The sequence below is a fragment of the Vombatus ursinus genome, unplaced genomic scaffold (genome assembly GCF_900497805.2).
Source record: "Vombatus ursinus unplaced genomic scaffold, bare-nosed wombat genome assembly UNPS02014821.1, whole genome shotgun sequence".
In the NCBI taxonomy this organism is placed as follows: Eukaryota; Metazoa; Chordata; class Mammalia; order Diprotodontia; family Vombatidae; genus Vombatus; species Vombatus ursinus.
Window position 1 is genome coordinate 46,025,391 of NW_020954599.1, and position 19,404 is coordinate 46,044,794.

Here is a 19,404-nt window from a genome sequence, read left to right on the forward strand (position 1 = left end):
TGTGGTCTGATTAGGAGCACAATCAAGCAAATTATTTATTTTCCTAAAAAGTCTAATCTGTATTGTTAACACTTTCTTTTTTCTTCCAAATCTCTCTCCCCCACCTTGAGGTGATCAATTTGAAATAGATTACATATGTGCAGTCATACAAAATATATTTTGATATTATAATGTTATAAATGAAAACACAGACAAAAAAATGAAACAAAAAAAACCTACCAAGCAAAATCAAGTAAAAAAATATGTTGGATTTGCATTTCAATTCCACTAGTCCTTCTCTGGAGGCAGATAGCATTTTTTATCATAAGTCCTTTGGACTTGTCTTGGATCATCATATTGCAGAGAATAGTTAAGTAACTGAAAGTTGATCATCATATAATATTGCTGTTATTGTGTGCAATGTTCTCCTGGTTTGCTTACTTTACTTTGTATCAGTTCATATGTCTTCCCAAGTTTTTCTGAGAGCATAATTTCATTTCCTTTTAAAAAAAATCTATTTAGTATTTTATTTTCCTCCAGTTACATGTAAAAACAATCTTAACATTCATTTTTAAAACCTTGAGTTACAAACTCTCTCCTTTCCTCCCTCTTCTCTCCCTCATTGAGAAGGCAAGAAATTTAATATGGGTTATACGTGCAAAACACTTCTATAATAGACTTGTGAAAAACTAACTGTATTTCCCTCCATCCTATGCCCCACCCCCTGTTCATTCTGTTCTCTCTCTCCTTTCACCCTGTCCCTCCTCAAAAATGTTTTGCTTCTCACTACCCCTCCCCTAATCTGCCCTCCCTTCTATCACCCCCTCTCCTTCTCTTATCCCTTTCTCCCCAACTTTCCTACAGGGTTAGATAGATATCTATACCCAACTGAGTGTGTATGTTATTCCCTCTTTGAGCCAATTCTGATGAGAGTAAGGTTCACTCACTCCCCCTCACCTCCCGATCTTTCCTTCCACTGTAAAAGCTTTTTCTTGCCTCTTTTATGTGAGATAATTTACCCCATTCTATCTCTTCCTTTCTCTTTTTCCCAGTCTATACCTCTCTCACCCCTTAATTTTATTTTTTAGATATTATCCCTTCATATTCAACTCACACCTGTTGCCCTCTATCTGTCTATACTCTTAACTACCCTAATGATAAGAAAGGTCTTATGAGTTACAAATATAATCTTTCCTTGTAGGAATGTAAACAGTTCAACTTTAATAAGTCTCTTATGATTTCTCTTTTCTTTTTATCTTTTCATGCTTCTCTTGTATTTGGAAGTCAGTTTTTCTATTTAGTGCTGGTCTTTCTCAAGAACGCTTGAAAATTTTCTATCTCATCAAATACCCATTTTTTCCCCTGAAGGAAAAATACTGAGTTTTGCTGGGTTAGTGATTCATGGTTTTAGACCTAGCTCCTTTGGCCTCTGAAATATCATACTCCAAGCCCTCTGATCCTTTTTTTTTTTTTTTTTTGGCTAGGCAATGGAGTTAAATGACTTGCCAGGGTTACACAGCTAGTAAGTGTTACATGTCTGAGGCCAGATTTGAACTCAGGTCCTACTGAATCCAGTGCTGGTGCTCTATCCACTATACCAGTTAGCTGCCCCTCTATGATCCTTTAATGTAGAAGCTGCTGAATTTTGTGTTATTCTGATTGTGGCTGCATGATACTTGAATTGTTTCTTTTTGGCTGCTTGCAATATTTTCTCCTTGACCTGAGAACTCGGGAATTTGGCTATAATATTCCTGGCATTTTTCATTTTGGGATCTCTTTCAGGAGGTGATTGATGGATTCTTTCAATTTCTATTTCACCCTCTGGATCTAAGCTGTTGAGGCAGTTTTCCTTGATAATTTCTTGAAAGATGGTGTCTAGGCTCTTTTTTTTTTTTTTTGATCATGGCTTTCACATAGACCAATAATTTAAAATTATCTCTCCTGGATTGATTTTCCAGGTCAGTTGTTTTTCCAATGCGATATTTCACATTGTCTTCTATTTTTTTTCATTCTTTTATTTTTTTTAATGGTTTCTAGATTTTTAATAAAGTCATTAGCTTCCATTTGCTCCATTCTAATTTTTAAGGAATTATTTTCTGTGGGGCAGCTAGGTGGCACAGTGGATAGAGCATTGGCCCTGAAGTCAGGAGGACCTGAGTTCAAATCCGGCCTCAGATCAAACACTTGACACTTACTAGCTGTGTGACCCTGGGCAAGTCACTTAACCCTAATTGCCTAGAAAAAAAAAAAAGAAAGGAATTATTTTCTTTAGTGAGCTTTTGGACCCCCTTTTCCATTTGGCCAATTATGCTTTTTCAGGCATTCTTCTCCTCATTGGCTTTTTGGACCTCTTTTGCCATTTGGGTTAGTCTATTTTTAAGGTATTATTTTCTTCAGTATTTTTTTGTGTTTCCTTGAAAAATGAATTGTTGACTCATTTTTCATGATTTTCTTGCATCACTCTCATTTCTCTTCCCAATTTTTCATCTACTTCTCTTACTTGATTTTCACAATCCTTTTTGAGCTCTTCCATGACCTGAGACCAATTCATGGAGGCTTTGGATGTAGGAGCTTTGACTTTGTTGTCTTCTTCTGGGTATGTGTTTTGGTTTTCCTTGTCATCAAAGCAAGTTTCTATAGTCAGAGTTTTTTTTTTTCCATTGTTTACTCATTTTCCCAGACTGTTACTTGACTTTTTAACTCTTTGTTAAGGCAGGACTCTGTTACCAAGCTGGAGGGTGAACTGTCCCAAGCTTCAGGGGTTTTGTGCAGCCATTTTCGGAGATACTTCTAGGGACCTGTAAGTTTTCAGTTCTTCTAAGGCAGTATGATCTAAGGAGAGGTGTTTGCTCCTTTCCTGACCTATGCTCTGGTCTATGAGTGACCACAAGCACTCTTTTCTGCCCTGGAACTGTGAGGAGGATTTCTCCTCCACTGCTGCCAGCAACTCTGCTGTTCTTGTGCTCCTCCTCACACTGGGACTGCCACCCAGGGCTGCAACACAGATCCAAGTATGGGCAAAACAACAGAGTCCTGCCTCAGTGCTAGCAAAAAGACCTCTGTAATCCCCTGACTTTGTTCGATCCCCTTACCATCTGTGAACTGAAAGCTCCAGAAGCAACAACTGCCACTGCTGATTCAGTCACTCCTAATGCCTCTTCCTGGTTTTCTGGGGCTGTGCTATGCTGGTGTGACCCACATTAGACATGGCTGCACTCTCATCCAGGTCCAACAGACCTTTCCTGATCACCTTCTAAGTTGTCTTTGGTGTCTATGGGCTGAGAGGCCTGGAAATTCCCACTGCTACAGGTGATTCAGTCGCCCCTAGGCCTGCTCCAGGTTTGCTGGGGCCTGTGTTGGACTGCACTCCTTTCTAACCCTGGTGTAAGAGACTTTTCTTGTTGGCCTTCTAGGTTGTCTTAGGTTGGAATTTGTTTCACTCTGTCTTTTTGTGGGTTCTGCTGCTGCAGAATTTGTTTAGAGTAATTTTTAAAGGTATTTGGAGGGGTTTAGGGGAGAGCTCAGGTGAGTCCCTGCTTTTCCTCTGCCATCTTGGCTCTGCCCCACTCTGCCCTCAGTGTAGTTTCTTATAGCAATTCCATCACAGTCATATACCACAACTTGTTCAACCATTCCCTAATTGATGGACATTTCCAATTCTTTGCCACCACAAAAAGAAGCTGCTATAGATATTTTTGTACATATAGGTACTTTTTTAAAAGAAATCTCTTTGGGAGACAGACCTAGTAGTAGTATTTCTGGGTCAAAGGGTATGCACAGTTTTATACTCTTTGGGCATAGTTCCAAGTTGCTCTCTAGAATGATTGGATCAGTTCACAACTCTACCAACAGTGTATTAGTATCCCAATTTTTCCAAATCCCCTCCAACATTTGTCATTTTTCTTTTCTGTCATATTAGTCACTATGATATGTGTGAGGTGGTACCTCAGAGTTGTTTAATTCTCATTTCTCTGATCAATAGTGATTTAGAGTATTTTTTTCATATGACTATAGATAGTTTTGATTTCTTCATCTGAAAACTGCCTGTTTATACCCTTTGACCATTTATCAATTGGGAATGACTGATATTTTTATAAATTTAACTCAATTCTCCATATATTTGAGAAATGAGGCCTTTATCAAGGAAATTTTGCTATGAAATTTCCCTCCCTCTAGTTTTCTACTTTCTAATTTTGGCTGCATTGGTTTTGTTTGTGTAAAACCTTTTTAATTTAACATAATAAAATCATCAATTTTACATACCATAGTTCTCTCTATCTCTTATTTGATCATAAATTCTTCCTTTATCCACAGATCTGATAGGTAAACCATTCCATGATCCCTTAGTTAGCTTATGATATTTCTCTTTATGTCTAAATCATGCACCCATTTTGACCTTATCTTGATATATGATATCAGATGTTGTCTATGCCTAGTTTTTGCCAAACTGCTTTCCTTTTTTCCCAGCAATTTTTGTCAAATAGTGAGTTCTTGTTCCAAAAGCTTGGGTTTTTGGCTTAGATTACTATGGCCATTTATTACTGTGAATTGTGTACCTAATCTATTCCACTGTTACACCTCTCTAATTCTTTTCCAGTACCAGATTGCTTTTTTTTTTTTTTTTTTTTTTTTAGGTAATTGCGGTTAAGTGACTTGTCCAGGGTCACATAGCTAGATTTATGCCACCTATCTGCCCTGAGTACCAAATCATTTTGATGACTACTGCTTTGTAATATAGTTTGAGATCTGGTACTACTAGGCCACCTCTTCACATTTCTTTTTATTGATTCCCTTGATATTCTTGAACTTTTATTCTTCAAGAGGAATGTTATTATTTTTTTCTAGCTTTATAAAATATTTTTGATAGTTTAATTATGACACTGAATAAGTAAATTAATTTAAGTAGAATTGTTATTTTTATTATATTGGCTTAGCTTATCCATGAGCAATGAATATTTCTCTAATTGTTTAGCTTTGACTTTATTTGTATGAAAAGTGTTACTCAATTGTTCATTTAATTCCTGAGTTTGTCCTGGCAGGTAGACTCCCAAGTATTTTATATTGTCTATAGTTATTTTAAATGGAATTTCTCTTTCTATCTTTTGCTGCTGGGCTTTGTTGGTAATGTATAGAAATGCTGATGATTTATGTGGGTTTATTTTATATCCTGAAACTTTGCTGAATTGTTAATTATTTTGACTAGGTTTTTAGTTGATTCCCTAGGATTCTCTAAGTACACCATCGTGTCAATCGCACAGTGATTGTTCTGTTTCCTTATTGCCTATTCTAATTCCTTCAATTTCTCTTTTTTCTTTTGTTGCTATAGCTAGCATTTCTAATGCAATATTGAAAAATAGTGATGATAATGGACAAGCAAATTATTTCATAAAGATCTTGGTGCCATGTAATTCTGTACTTATGCAACTATGGACCAAACATCTTGCTAAATTCTCTGAAGGCTTCATCAAATTTGCATGGGCAGCTTAATAGGTGCTCTCTCTGCAGCACAAGAATAAGCATTCCTAGTAACCCTCAGTGCCTGGAATACACTCCCTCCTGTCTCTTTGAATCCCTGGTCTCCTTTAAGACAGCTCGAATGCTAGCTTCTATAGGAGACTTTTCCTGATTCTCCTAGCTGCTCTTCACCCTAAATCACCTTATACTATGTTTTGTACATATCTATATGTATATTGTTATCTGTCCTGATAAGATGTAAGTTCCTTGAAGACAGGGGCCATTTCAGTTTCATCTGTTGCTCAGTGCCTAGCAAAGTGCCAGGCACAGAGTAGTTGGTCAATAAATGATATTTACGGGAACTTAGAGCTTATCTAGCTCATTTCTCATTTTGCAAATGAGGATTTAAGGGCCTGAGAAGGGAAATTACTTCTCTGTGGCCTCACTGTAAAGAGAAAAGCTGGGACACATACAAGGTCTTCTGATTCTAAATCCAGGGCTCTTTCCATTATGCTATGCTATTTCTCTTAGAGAACATGGAGACTTGTCTTTGGAGAATCACATTTGCCAACTGTAGTGTTGCGTGATGGTGGCAGAGTCATCCATTCCAACAGCAGTTGGTTGGTATAAAATTGTCTAGAATGAGCCAGGTTCCCACGGGGCTTAATCAGATATCAAGCATGAGACTTGCTTAATGAAGCATGTCTGTGACCTTGGGCACTTTCTCTCTCTTAGACTCAGTTTCTTCTTCTCTCTAATGAAGGTGCCAGACTAGATGATGCTAAAAGCCCTTTCACCTCTGGGATCCTATTACTCTGTGAGATTGGTTTGGGATCAGCCAGCAGGTGTTGTTTTTGATTAAAAATTGAGGCCTAAGGGTTCAGGTATTTCTTTAGCTGGGTGCAAGTGGATGCTAAGTCAAAGTTGGTGCAGAGGGAAGCTGGACACAGGTCAGATGGATTGAGTTCTTTATCAAAGTTGAATATGCAGAGTTGAGAAAGTAGAAAAAGGCCAAGGCATGATCAGTGAGTTCATTATGGATCAGATAGCAAGGAAGAGGAATCAAGATTAGGATCAGTGCCAAAAGTTTTCTCAATCAGTTGGTTTGATGAAGCAGTCTTTCTGGGAAATGACTTTTTTTTTTTAAACATGTGGTTCCAAGTTTCCCAGGTGGTTCTGCTCTTGATGGAGTGGCTTGCCCTGGCAGTACTAGAATTGAGCTCTTGAGGAGTTGGGTTTCTTTAGCATGTTTTTTTTCTCTTTTATTTCCTTGTTCAAAGGATCCTTTGACCTGTAAGCAGGGGTATGCTGGAGTCAGGTTATACCAGCTTGGCAGAGTGTGAGCATTTACACCTTGAAAAATAGCAAACATTATAATTCTGGGCTTGATTTATTGTTTTATTGCTTTATTGATTTATATTTAAGAAAGTGATGGAGAAAATGTTAATGCAGATTAAATTTAGAAGTATATCATGAATAATTTTTTTCCCTCCAGAGAAATCTAGTTGTTATGTATTTAACAACATGCCTCTGATTGTACGGTAAGTCTACCTTTTTTTTGGTGAATAGAGAATTCTTTGAGATCCGTAGTCTGAATAACCCCCTATCACCCTGCAGTGTACTTAGGAGCCCTTGACATTTGAATGGTACCTTAGTGACAGGACCAAAGTTTTTTTTAGAGTGACCTTGACAATTTGTGTAACTGGTCTACCTATTATCCACTTCTGCCTTTACAATTGATCTTACATACCAATTGCCAGATTAGTTTTCTAGTTTCATGGCACCAGTTTGATTGTATAACTCTCCTACTAAGAACAAACAGCACCCACCCCCCAGAACCCAAACTTTAATAAGTCTCCATGGTCTATTGAACTAAGACCCCAACTCTTAGACTGGCAGAAAGAACTTTCACAATATGGCCCCAACCTATCTTTCCAGCTTTATTTCTCAGTAATTTATGTATAATATATCTTTATCTGTATTTATATCTGTATCTTTGTATCACCTATATCTGAACATACACATGTACAAATATATACACATGAATACAGGTATGTACATGTGTATATATGTGCATATATGCATATGTAGAAATACATATGTATCCAATCCAATAAACATTTATTAAGTGCCTACTATGTGCCAGGTACTTTGCTAAGCTCTGAGGATACTATTAATAATAATAATAGAAAAGAAGACAGTCCTTACACTTAAAGAGCTTACAACATAAAGGGAGAGACAACACACAAAGTATATGTTCTATCCAAACTAGACTATTTACTGAACAGGCCTTCTGTTTTGTCTCCAAACCTTTGCTCACACCACTTCTGCCTGGAATGTCCTTGCTGTCTATCTCTGCTTACTGAAGTGCTAACCATTCTTCAGGATCCTACTCAAATGCTACAGCCTTCATCTTGGTTGTTCTGAAAAGAAGTGATCTTTTTATCATCTAAGCTCTTATAGTGCGTTAACTCATGTTTTATAGCACTTACCAGTACTACTATTTGTTGTATTTATTTACATGCATGCCATATTTTCCATAATAAATTGTAACCTTGAGAGAAGAAATTTCTTTAATCACTTTTTTTATTCCTCATTGTGTCTAGCTCAAATAAATATTTATTGAATGAACAGTTGAATGAAGAAATGTAGGAAATCATTGTCCTATGGCTGAATTCTTTGCTGCATGGATTGACAAAGAACCCAACCAAATATTTTCTGTTTTCTCTCAAATTCTAAGGGCAATTACCATTCTTTTAGTTCTAAGGAGGGAAAGAAAAGAGTCTATAACACATCAGTATCTGAGTTTAAGGGTTTCTTGAATCAAAGAGACAGGAGAATCAAAGAATAAAATACCGAGCCTAGGGAATATGTCAAACGTTTTCTCTGTATTTTGTATTTTTATGTTTATCCTAAATTCCCTTTTGTTCCTATCTCTTATATGGTGTTTCAATAGTCCTATCACAAGTGTTCTTTGTTTTTACATTCTCTCTTCACTCTTACCTTACCAATTTTGATTTCTCTGTTTTTTTTTAAAGATATATCCAATCTGTCGTAGTATCAGAATCCAAAGGTTTTCCTTTAAAGAATTATCCTGCCCATTTGAGGGTGTAAAAGAGATAAGCCTGTGAATTCAAAGCCATAGGGACCACTTGAACACCACCAGCTTTTGCAGTTTCACTTGAATAATGGATTTATGAGAGGGACATTGGTGGGCCTCTACGTGGGATCAAACTCTTTCTTTGTTGTCAGGGTTATTTTGTTTTCATTTCATACATATGCACACACTATGTATTTCTTTTTTGATTCCTTAGTTAGAATACATGGGGTGGGCCTGGAGTTAGGAAGATCAGAGTTCATGTTTACCTTCAGACAGTTACTAGCTGGGTGATCCTGGCTAAGTCACTTAATTTCTGTTTGCTTCAGTTCCCTCATATGTAAAATGGGGATAATAATAACACCTACCTCCCAGGATGGTTGTGAGGACCAAATGAGATAATAATTGTGAAGCACTTAGCACAGTGCTTGGTAAATGCTATGTAAATTTAAATTACTTTTATCATCATTATTACTAGATAACATAATAAGAAGAGTAGCTACAAAACATCCTCCTCATAAACTTGGGGCATATTCTCTCACACCTACCAAAGTGTCAGTGGGGAGAGCTGGCATACAGATAGACTACAGTAGGATGGAGGTATACCCATAGGGAACCCAGGTCAAGGGAACACCTATGGCCAAGGAAACATGCCCCTGCCTGCCGCTCCCACTGGGCATGGCACTTCTGCTGGACAGGTTGATTCATTGCTAGGCCAACCTCATCCCTCATTGGGCATAATACTTCTGCTGGCCAGGTTGATCCTCTGGCCGCCTGGGCTTCCTCTCACCTGGGTGTCTATGATCTCCACTATCTCCACTACAATCCGGGATATGCTTCCTTGGCCATCAGTGTCATCTACACTTGTGTTCCCTCTGGGTATGCCTGACTTCCAGTGTAGTTTATGTATATTCCTATTGACATTTTGGTAGTAGTAAGAGAGCATTACTACGATGGACTTATTACCTTAGGACTGGCAGAAGATGCCTGGATTCTTTTCCTTCCAAGGCTTAGTTCTGAGGCCTGCCACCTCCCAAGCAGGAGGTTGAAGACCAGAGTCAGGCATCCAAACCAATTCCTAGCATTTGATCCTTTCCTTTTGACAGCTTTCCCTAGTATAAGTCTGGGTCCCCAGGTGAGAGACCCTCACTTATCATTGTGACTCTCTAGTACGTTTCCAGACTCTTATGAGCCCAAACTAGGCAATGTCCATTTGCCCAATAGTCACCAAAGACCTCTGGATTCAAGGCCCCTCAGTTTTTTTTTTTTTCTCAAACTAGAAAGTTAAAGAGATGATCTATATCTGAGTTCATTATCTGTGCTGGGGACTCTGGTTTTTTTCACATGCAGCTGAGCCGCTTAAAGTTTTATATCCTTTGCAAAGGATATAGGAATCTAAAATGGTCTCACCCTTTACAAGTTGCAAATACTTTTAGAATGAAAGGCATTGCTTTTGTTTATTGACTCCTATATTCTGGAAATTTGCCCATGTATGAAAGGAAGATCATCCTTATAAATAAAAGATGTAATCAATATAAATTAGGTTGAAGGTGAGGAAAAACCCTGGTGGCACCATAAGCAATAGATCCTAGAACACTAGCTCTCATTGTGGTGACATAGTGTGGTGAGGCAGCTGCTGGGAGGCCACCCCTTCAGATGAGATGGTTAGAGTAGAGTTGGAAAAGGGGTAAGGGTGAGGCTGGGCTTTAGCAGTATGCAGTTGCTCAGTAAAGGAATTAGATCATCTGGTAGCTTCTTGGTTTTAACTAACTATTCTTGTTAACTGGGTGCTAAGTTCATTGTTTCTACTACGGTGAGGGAGTAAAAGTGCTGTCAAAATGCAAATATAATATATCATGAAAGTGTACAGGTTTTAAAAAAATACTCTCATTTTAAATTTTAGTGGCAGCATTGCACTTTAATTATGCCTCTGAATTAAGGTATTATATATATATATATATATATATATATATATATATATATATATGCCTCAGGGGGCCTTAAAGTTTCTTTTTCTTGCTATTAGATCATAAGTCTGGAGCAGAAAGCATCTCACTGGCAATCTAGTTCAACTATCTCATTTTACAGATGAAGAAACAGAGACCCAGGAAATTAAGTGACACACAAGTACAAGTATCAGAAACAGGATTTGAACTCACAAAATGGAATTTTATCTCCAATTTGTCCTTTATTTATCTTGTTTGTACATAGTTGTTTGCATGTTGTTTCCCCGCTTAGATTGCTTTTCTTAGTTTTACTAGTGCTTATCACAGTGTGTGGCACTTAGTAAAGGCTTAACAAATGCTTTTGACTGGACTTGGATTGCCCCTTTCCCATCTTTCTGATTGCTGAAACAGCATACAGTTATCCCTTCCACATGGAGGGGATTAGAGGCACGATGCCCTGGTGATCTGCAAAATCTGCATACAATTTTTTGGCCCTCCCTTTGTACCAGAGAAGAAGTCTGAATTATTGTAATATTAAAACATAGGATATGTTGATATTATGCAATACCATACATACATTTTATGAATTTCTGAGTTTCCTAAACTTTTTCTGTCATCTGCTGGCCTTTGTGTGTCATCTTCGGCTTCCACAAAACTCCCCCCAAATTTCCAATTAATTTCTTATGCCAACCTGAGATATATTGAAACCAAGATAGGGAAAACTGTGATGTGGAAGGGATAACCGTATTTTCTACCATACCAAGAGTTGTCTCAGGGATCCAAACTAGCCCTCTTCAGCCTTTGCTACACGAAGGAAATTCCATTGCATCCCTTGAGGAAGGAACCTTCCAACATTAAATAGGTAGCATGACTATGACTGGTAATGCTTGAAAGTTCTCCAGAAATCATGAGTTCAGCCCAGATTTTCCTAGTCCTGGAGATATATTGTTGATGTGGTTAGTATTTTTTTGGGAAAGAATAGCATTTGCTACTAGTTCTTCTAGCTGATGCCAGAGGTCCTTTTCCTTATTTTCTTCTGGCACTAAGTAGTTGCTGCTGGTATTCTATAGCTGGTTGCTGCCAGGATGCTTCCTGGTTGGATGCTTTTCCGCTTGACTCCACACCTGCTGGAATGCAATGCTACCTGACCTGTCCAACCAGGAGGGGAAGTATACTACAGGTTGTCTTCTGACAGTATTGGCTTTTACCCATATCTGGCATCCAATGACACACTTCATTGAAAAGGATCTGGGAATTCTTAACAAACCTCAATGAAATGAAAGGCATCTGATACTTTTTAAAATGCTCTCTTCTTTGATCTGGCAAACAGGTTGCTTTGTTCCAGACCAGAAAAGCTATTAAAGGCTTTTAACTTTCAATAGTAACATCCTCCTACAAGCCTCCTCTGTCATTTTAGTTTGTGATTTATTCCCTGGTTACTTTGTAAATAGAGAATGATAGGCAAAACTTCGAAGCAGGCAAAATCTGAGATAAAGGAGAGGTTTCCTCACTCCCCTCAAGCATCTATTCACATTCACATCTGTCCCTGACATTCCATGCTCCACCCTGGTGGAACTAAACTGGTCATGGGTTTCCATTCATTTGTCCTGGCCTCTGCTAACCGAGGTAACATTGGTAGGTCCATTGTAACAGAAGAAGGCTAGAAATGACAACCTCCCTGTTCAATCAGTGCTGTTGGCAAGGCTCTAAAGGTAGCATGCTCTGAGTTCAAGTTTGACGCTGGAATGAGATGAAGCACTGGCAAGTCACTAAACATTTAACAAAGGAGGAGGATTATTTTGCACCAATGTAACAAGATTATGCAACAAGGATACAGTGACGTTTAACTTCTCTGGTTGCTTTGTTGTTATTGAGTAATTTTTCCATTGTGACATGCAAATGTTTCTGACTCTTGGTATCCAGAGATACTGGAGCGGTTTGCCATTTCCTTCTCCAGCTCATTTTAGAGATGAGGAAACTGAGATAAATAGGATTAAGTGACTTGCCCAGGGTCACACAGGTCTAAGTGTCTGAGGCCAGATTTGAACTCAGGAAGATGAGTTAAGGGCCTGACTCTAGGCCCCATGCTCTATGTTCTATGGTGTCACCTAGCTGCAGCTCCCCTCATCTCCATCTGGAAACACCAATTTCCATCAAGGTACGGTGACACAAGTGGTCTCATGTACCCATCAAGTCTGAGAGGGATCAACTACACAAGGCTGGGGCCTTTCATGCCAGCAGGCCAGGAAGTTGCATTAGGCAAGTTGGGAGCAATCAGGTTGCATGGGGAGGGGGTAGGGAGGAAGCTGCCTCAAGAAACCAGTGGTCCTATTACCTTCAACATGAGTCATGTTAACAAAAGGCTTCTGGAGACTACATCCATACCTTTGTTGTTTTAACAGGAGTCAATCTAATATTCACAACTACAGGCTGGAACTTTAGGGAAGGGCAAGGACCACTCAAATCATTTGCCTTCTCTCTACTGCTCCCCTCCTCAACCCCACCATTGACCACCACAATCACCTATTTGTAGGGATAGGGACTAGACCTGTGATTTTACCAGAATAGAGATCTTCCAGGTGTGGAAACTACTTCTACTAGACAGGTTGGAAACTTTACTGCAGTCTTAACGAGCGGCATTAGAGTGCTCAGAGGTTGTGACATGTCCAGAGTCTTACAGACAGGATATGTCAGAGATAAGATTTGAACTCAGATTTTCCTGAGTGTTAAGGCTGGCTCTCTTAGCGCTTATACTACCCTGCTTTTCTTATAGGGTTGTTGTTCAGTCATTTCAGCCATGTCTACCTGCTATAGGGGTTTGCCATTTCCTTCTCCACCTCATTTTATAGATCAGAAACTGAGGAAAATAGGATTAAGTGTCTGAGGCCATCTGAACTCAAGAACATGAGTCTTTCTGATTCCAAGCCCAGAGCTCTATCCATTGTGCCACCTGGATATCCTTCTCTTATAGGGAGTGGTGCTAATACATTTTTTAGGTGTATGAAAAAGATTGGCTTCTTTCCTCTCCTTTTTTCCTTCCTCCCTACTTCCCTCCCTCCTTCCCTCCGTCTCCCTTTCTCCCTCTGTCCCTCTTTCCCTTCCTCTTTGGAGTTCTGTGGTCTGGACATGTGGACATGCACCAGTACTAACAGGAAGCTGATTTCAAATGAAAGACACTGCTACTCTGAACCAAATAGAATCATGAGTGGTTGGAGCCTTATCTGGCTCACTGACCTGCTTAAGGAGTAATCTGCCTTTGATATTTCCCTGATTGTTAAGGCTTCTGGGACTTGGTGAATTTCTCCTCTCCCCACTTCCTCTTTCTCTTGCCTCATTGCTGCCTGGTGAACACCATCCTCAAGAGTTTGCTGTTCTCTTTAAATTTTGCTTATTTGATGTCTGTATTCTTATAATAAGTTTTGCATTCAGGTAAAGATAAGTTAGTTTCCATTATATGCTAAGTGAGTGCTTGCTGTAAAACAGCTGTTAAGGACTTAATACCTAGTACTGGAAATGAGACATGCTGCATCATTGGACAGTTAACAGATGTGGTTTACCTTGCTGTAGCAAAGAGCTAGGAGTCAGTAGCAGTTAGCTTTAGCTTTGGTGGACACAATCTCTCTCTTCTCTCTCTCCCCTCTGTCTCCCCTCTCCTCTCCCCTCTTGGCTCTCTCTCTCTTCCCTCTCCCCCCTCTCTTCCTCCCCCTCTCTCTTACTTTTCCTTCCCCTCTTTCCTACCCTCCTCTTTCCCCTTCCCTTCCCCCCTCTTTTCCCTTTCCTCCCCCTCCTTGCCTGTCCCTTCCTACCTCTCTTAGCAAAATATAGTGAACGTCTTCGGGACCAACCAAATCTGAGAGACTTGGACACTTTATAGGTGGGACATTTTATAGTCTTAGGTGACCAGGAGGTTTTGTTAAGGAGGAGAGGGGACAATCAGGTTTTGTTGCCTTTTGGGTAAAACTAATCCCTGTTGGGGCAGAGGAGAAAGACATGAACCCCAGTTTGGAGTGGGATTCCTGGGGAAGCCCTGGCCAGATATTAGTCCTATCACAATGGAGGAAGGGAAAAAGGGAAACCATGGACAATCAGTTTTAGATCAATAGATCATAGACCTAACCTACTTTGAATCTCTCTCTGTTTCTTTTCTTTTTCTTTTTATTAATTTATTTTTAGTTTTCAACTCACTTCCATAAGATTTTGAGATTTAAATTTTCTCCCCCTCCCTCTCCTCCCTCCTCCCCAAGAGGCCATGCAATCTGATATAGGCTCTATTTCACATTCACATTAAGCATATTTTCACATTAGTCATGATGTAAAGAATTTGAACTAATGGGAGGAACCACAAGAAAGAAACAAAATAAAACAATAAAAGGAGAGTACACGGAATGCTTCCATCTGCATTCAGATTCCATAGTTCTTTTTCTCTATGTGGATAGCCTCCATTGTGAGTCTTTCAGAGTTGTCCCAGATCCTTGCATTGCTGAGAAGACCAGGTCCATCAAAGTCAGTCATCAAACAACATGGCTGTTATTGTGCACAATGTTCTTCTGGTTCTGCTCACTTCACTCAGAATCAGTTCATATAAGTCATTCCAGGTTTTTCTGAAGTCTACCTGTTCATCATTTCTTACAGCACAATAGTATTCCATTACATTCATATGCCACAACTTGTTCAGCCATTCCCCAATTGATGGGCATCCCCCAATTTTCAATTCTTTGCCACCACAAAAAGAGCTGCTGTAAATATTTTGTACATGTGGGTCCTTTCCCCTTTTTTTATGGTCTCTTTGGGATATAGTCCTAGAAGTGGTATTGCTAGGTCAAAGGGTATGTCTATTTTTATAGTCCTTTGGGCATAGTTCCAAATTGCTCTCCAGAATGATTAGATCAGTTCACAACTCCATCAACCATGCATTAGTGTTCCAATTTTCCCACATCTTCTCCAACATTTGTCATTTATCATTTCCTGTTTTGTCATGTTAGCCAATCTGATAGGTGTGATGTGATTTTGATTTGCATGTCTCTAATAAATAGTGATTAAGAGCATTTTTTCATATGACTAGAGATAGCTTTAATTTCTTCTGAAAACTGCCTGTTCATATCCTTTGACCATTTATCAATTGAGGAATGACTTGTATTTTTATAAATTTGACTCAGTTCTCTATATATTTGAGAAATGAGGTCTTTTATCAGAGACCCTGGCTATAAAAATTGTTTCCCAGCTTTCTGCTTCCTTTCTAATCTTGGTTGCATTGCCTTTATTTCTGCAAAACCTTTTCAACTTAATGTAATCAAAGTCATCCATTTTGCATTTCATAATGCTCTCAATCTCTTCATTCAGAGATCTGATAGGTAAACTATTCCTTGCTCTCCTAGTTTGCTTATAGTATCAGTCTTTATATCTAAATCATGTACCCATTATGACTTAATCTTGGTATTGGGTGTAAGAAGTTGGTGTATGCCTAGTTTCTGCCATACTGTTTTCCAGTTTTTCCGGCAGTTTTTGTCAAATAGTGAGTTCTTATCCCAGAAACTGGAGTCTTTGGATTTATCGAAGAGTAGATTACTATAGTTGTTGACTGTTGTATCTTGCATACCTAACCTATTCCACTGATCCATCACTCTCTTTCTTAGCCAGTACCAAGTAGTTTTGGTGATTGCTGTTTTATAATACAATTTAAGATCTGGTACAGCTAGGCCACCTTCCCTTGCATTTCTTTTCATTAGTTCCCTTGATATTCTGGACCTTTTGTTCTTCCAGATGAATTTTGTTGTTATTTTTTCTAGCTTTATAAAATAATTTTTTGCCAGTTTAATTTGTATGGCACTGAATAACTAATTTAATTTAGGTAGAATTGTCATTTTCATTATATTAGCTCAGCCTACCCATGAGCAACTGATATGTTTTCCAATTATTTAGATCTCACTTTATTTGTGTGAAAAGACTTTTATAATTGTGTTCATGTAGTTCCTGAGTTTGTTTTGGCAGGTAGACTCCCAAATATTTTATAATGTCTACAGTAACTTTAAATGGAATTTCTATCTCTTGCTGTTGGGCTCCGTTAGTAACATATAGAAATGCTGATGATTTATGTGGGTTTATTTTATATCCTGCAACTTTGCTGAATTTGTTTATCATTTAAACTACTTTTTGAGTTGATTTTCTAGGATTGTCTAAGTATACCATCATGTCATCTGCAAAGAGTGATAGCTTTGTTTCTTCATTGCCTATTCCAATTCCATCAATTTCTTTTTCTTCTCTTATTGTTAAGCTAACATTTCTAGGGGATACGAAAAAGGTATAAATTGAACTCACAGTGGTAGTGAGAGGAAGAGGCGACTCAGAGCATTACATTCAAAAGAGAATGATTCTTCTTTCATTCACTCCTGGCATATAAGGAATAGAGATGCTGTTCTCCAAGTATAGGTGGAGTCAGATGAGGAATAGAAGCTTTTATAGGAGAGTAAGGTGAAGTGGGGTGGAATGTGATTAATGATGGGGAGCCTGAAATGATAGTAGCAAACAGTTATGTTAACTGAGTTGCAGAATGAGGATCCATATTCAGTCAGTTTAGACCCAACTCTGCCACTGACTAACTTTAGGACTCGGGGCAAGTCATGTGGTGTCTCTAGGTCTCTGTGTTTGCTCATCAGTTCAGTGAGAAGTTTGGAGTAGGTGATGTCTACGGTCCCTTGTAGCACTAACATTTTATGATTCTGTCACCAGGCTACCAGTGACAGGAAGATCTAATAATAACACTGCTATTGAAATATTAAAAAAATTTTAAACCCCAAGCAGATTTTATTGCCCCCCAGGAGGTGAGGGGAGGCAGGTGTGGGGATCTCCTGTGTCCAGTATGAGCCCTGTGGTCCACAATGGGCCTGGTCGTCATTGATTGAGGGAGAAGTACATCTTATCATTGATCATCCTGTGCTCAGGGTTGAGGCACTTCAAGATCTGGGCCAGCACAATGACCATCTGGTCACTGCTCAGCCCTGTCTTCTTGGTCTGCAACTTCTTCAGCAGGTCTTTGGTGGTCATGGGTTTTCGGGTCAGGTAGCGTCTCACTGCATCCTCTGTCACCTGCACGTCACCACTGCTGGGCGTGGATTTGCCAGACTGGGGCTGGGGGGTGGATTTCCCCGAGATGCTCTGAGGCCCACCTAACCTCAGGTGCTTGGTGGCAGGCATATCGCTGGGTCCCGTCTGGTGCTTCCCTTGTTCCAGCTTGTTGGCAGCTGCCCGGAGGGTGGGGGACTTGCTGCCACTGCCCACGATGGATGTGCTTGGGCAGCTGTCTCCCCTGGAGCTGCTGCCTGAGGCCTTCCATTCCCTCTTGGGGGGCATCTTCTTCTTTGTCATGAAGAGAGCCGAGGTTGCCTCGTTGTCAATGTCACTCTCCTCAGAGGTCTCTGACTCCTCACTGCTGTCTCCTTTCCTCCTCTTCTCCTGTGGGGTAGGTGCCTTCTTCTCTTCCTCCTTCTCTGGGGGTTGTTCCTCCTCACTCTCTTCACTGCTTTCCCTTTCTTCATCGATGCCTTTAGGGCCATCCTCCTCCTGCTGGACCACCTTGGGTTTCCCTACTGCCTCCTCCTCAGAGCTGCTGGAGCCATCTGACATGTAGTCCACCTCCTGGCCCTCAAAGTCCCCATCATCACTGTCCTCAAAGGCCTCATCATCAGAGCCCTTCCTCTTCTTGCCCCTTCTGGAGGGAGCCGCCTTCTTCTTGGTCTTGGAGACCTTCTCCCCCTCCTCACTGCCACTGCTGTCATCGGAGCTCATCTCCAGGTCATCCTCCAGGTCATGGATCTGGAGTTCACTGGGCTTCTTCCGCTTCTTCTTCCCTTTGCATTCCTCCTCCTCCTCCCCAGGGTCCTGGTACTTCAGCCGATGTTGCTGCATGATGCTGAAGTGGTTCAACACTTTGTTCCTCCTTTCCCATTCCTGCTCAGCCTGCTCTGCAGTGAGTGTCCTGTGCTGGGTCAGAGGAGTGAAGCTGTACCAGTTGTGTACAGGGAAGGCTTCAAAGGTCCCATCAGGGCACTGAGTAAAGATGTAGTAGGAGGTGTTTTCTGTCACACCACCCTTCTTGACTCCCTTGAACCTCCTGCCTCTTTTGCCATTGACTTGGAGTAGCCAGGGCTGGTCCTCGGGCTTGAAGGTCTTGAGAACGATGCCATGCTTCTTCCTCCTGGCCTCCTCCCTGAGCTTTCGCTTAAACTGGCTGCCGGCCCCAGAGTCTGGCATCTCGTCTTCCTGATAGAGCTTCTTGTTGCTCAGATCCCGTTCCATCTTGGCCTGGTGCCAGGTGGAGAAGTTGACTTTGTCGGCTGCACTGAAAGCCATGATATTGTACCTCTTGAGATTGTGCTTGGGGACTCGAACGACATACTCAGTCACAGTCTGGCTGCTGGTCCCCTGGGTGGTCATGTTGTCCAAAGCTGGGCACGCTGCGTGGCCGCGGGGAGGGTCGAGAATCGTCGCACAAGCGGCCCCTGGTCTCCCCAGTGAGCCCCGACACGATTTCGATGCCAGCCCGGCTCCTCCTTCTAATAAGGAAGAGCCCCCACTGCAAGCCTGGAGTGCCTGCAGGTAGCTCTGCCTGACTCCAAAGTTCAACTACCCGCGTCCTCGCTGGACTGCCCTTATAAGGGCTTAGGGGGTGGGTCAAGCCCCGCCCACCCAGCCAGTGATTTGGCGATTCCTGGTTCACAAGTCTCTGCCTCTCCACAAGGCCCCGCCCTTTTCCCACCAGAAAGGCGAGCCTGGCTGCAGGTGATCCTGAGACTGAATGGACCCCTTCCCCATGTCTCTGCCCTGGGTTCTCTGTTGGGGGAAGGAGCCTAAAATATTAAAATTCTTGTCAGTTGTCTCATCTCACGTGTGTGTGTGTGTGTGTGTGTGTGTGTGTGTGTGTGTGTGTGTGTG

At 40.6% G+C, this 19,404-nt stretch overlaps 1 pseudogene; it reads right to left on the reverse strand.

Annotated features, from left to right (window-relative positions):
* Nucleotides 1–17,364: 17,364 nt before the first annotated feature.
* Nucleotides 17,365–18,906, reverse strand: LOC114024562 (annotated as a pseudogene).
* Nucleotides 18,907–19,404: the final 498 nt, after the last annotated feature.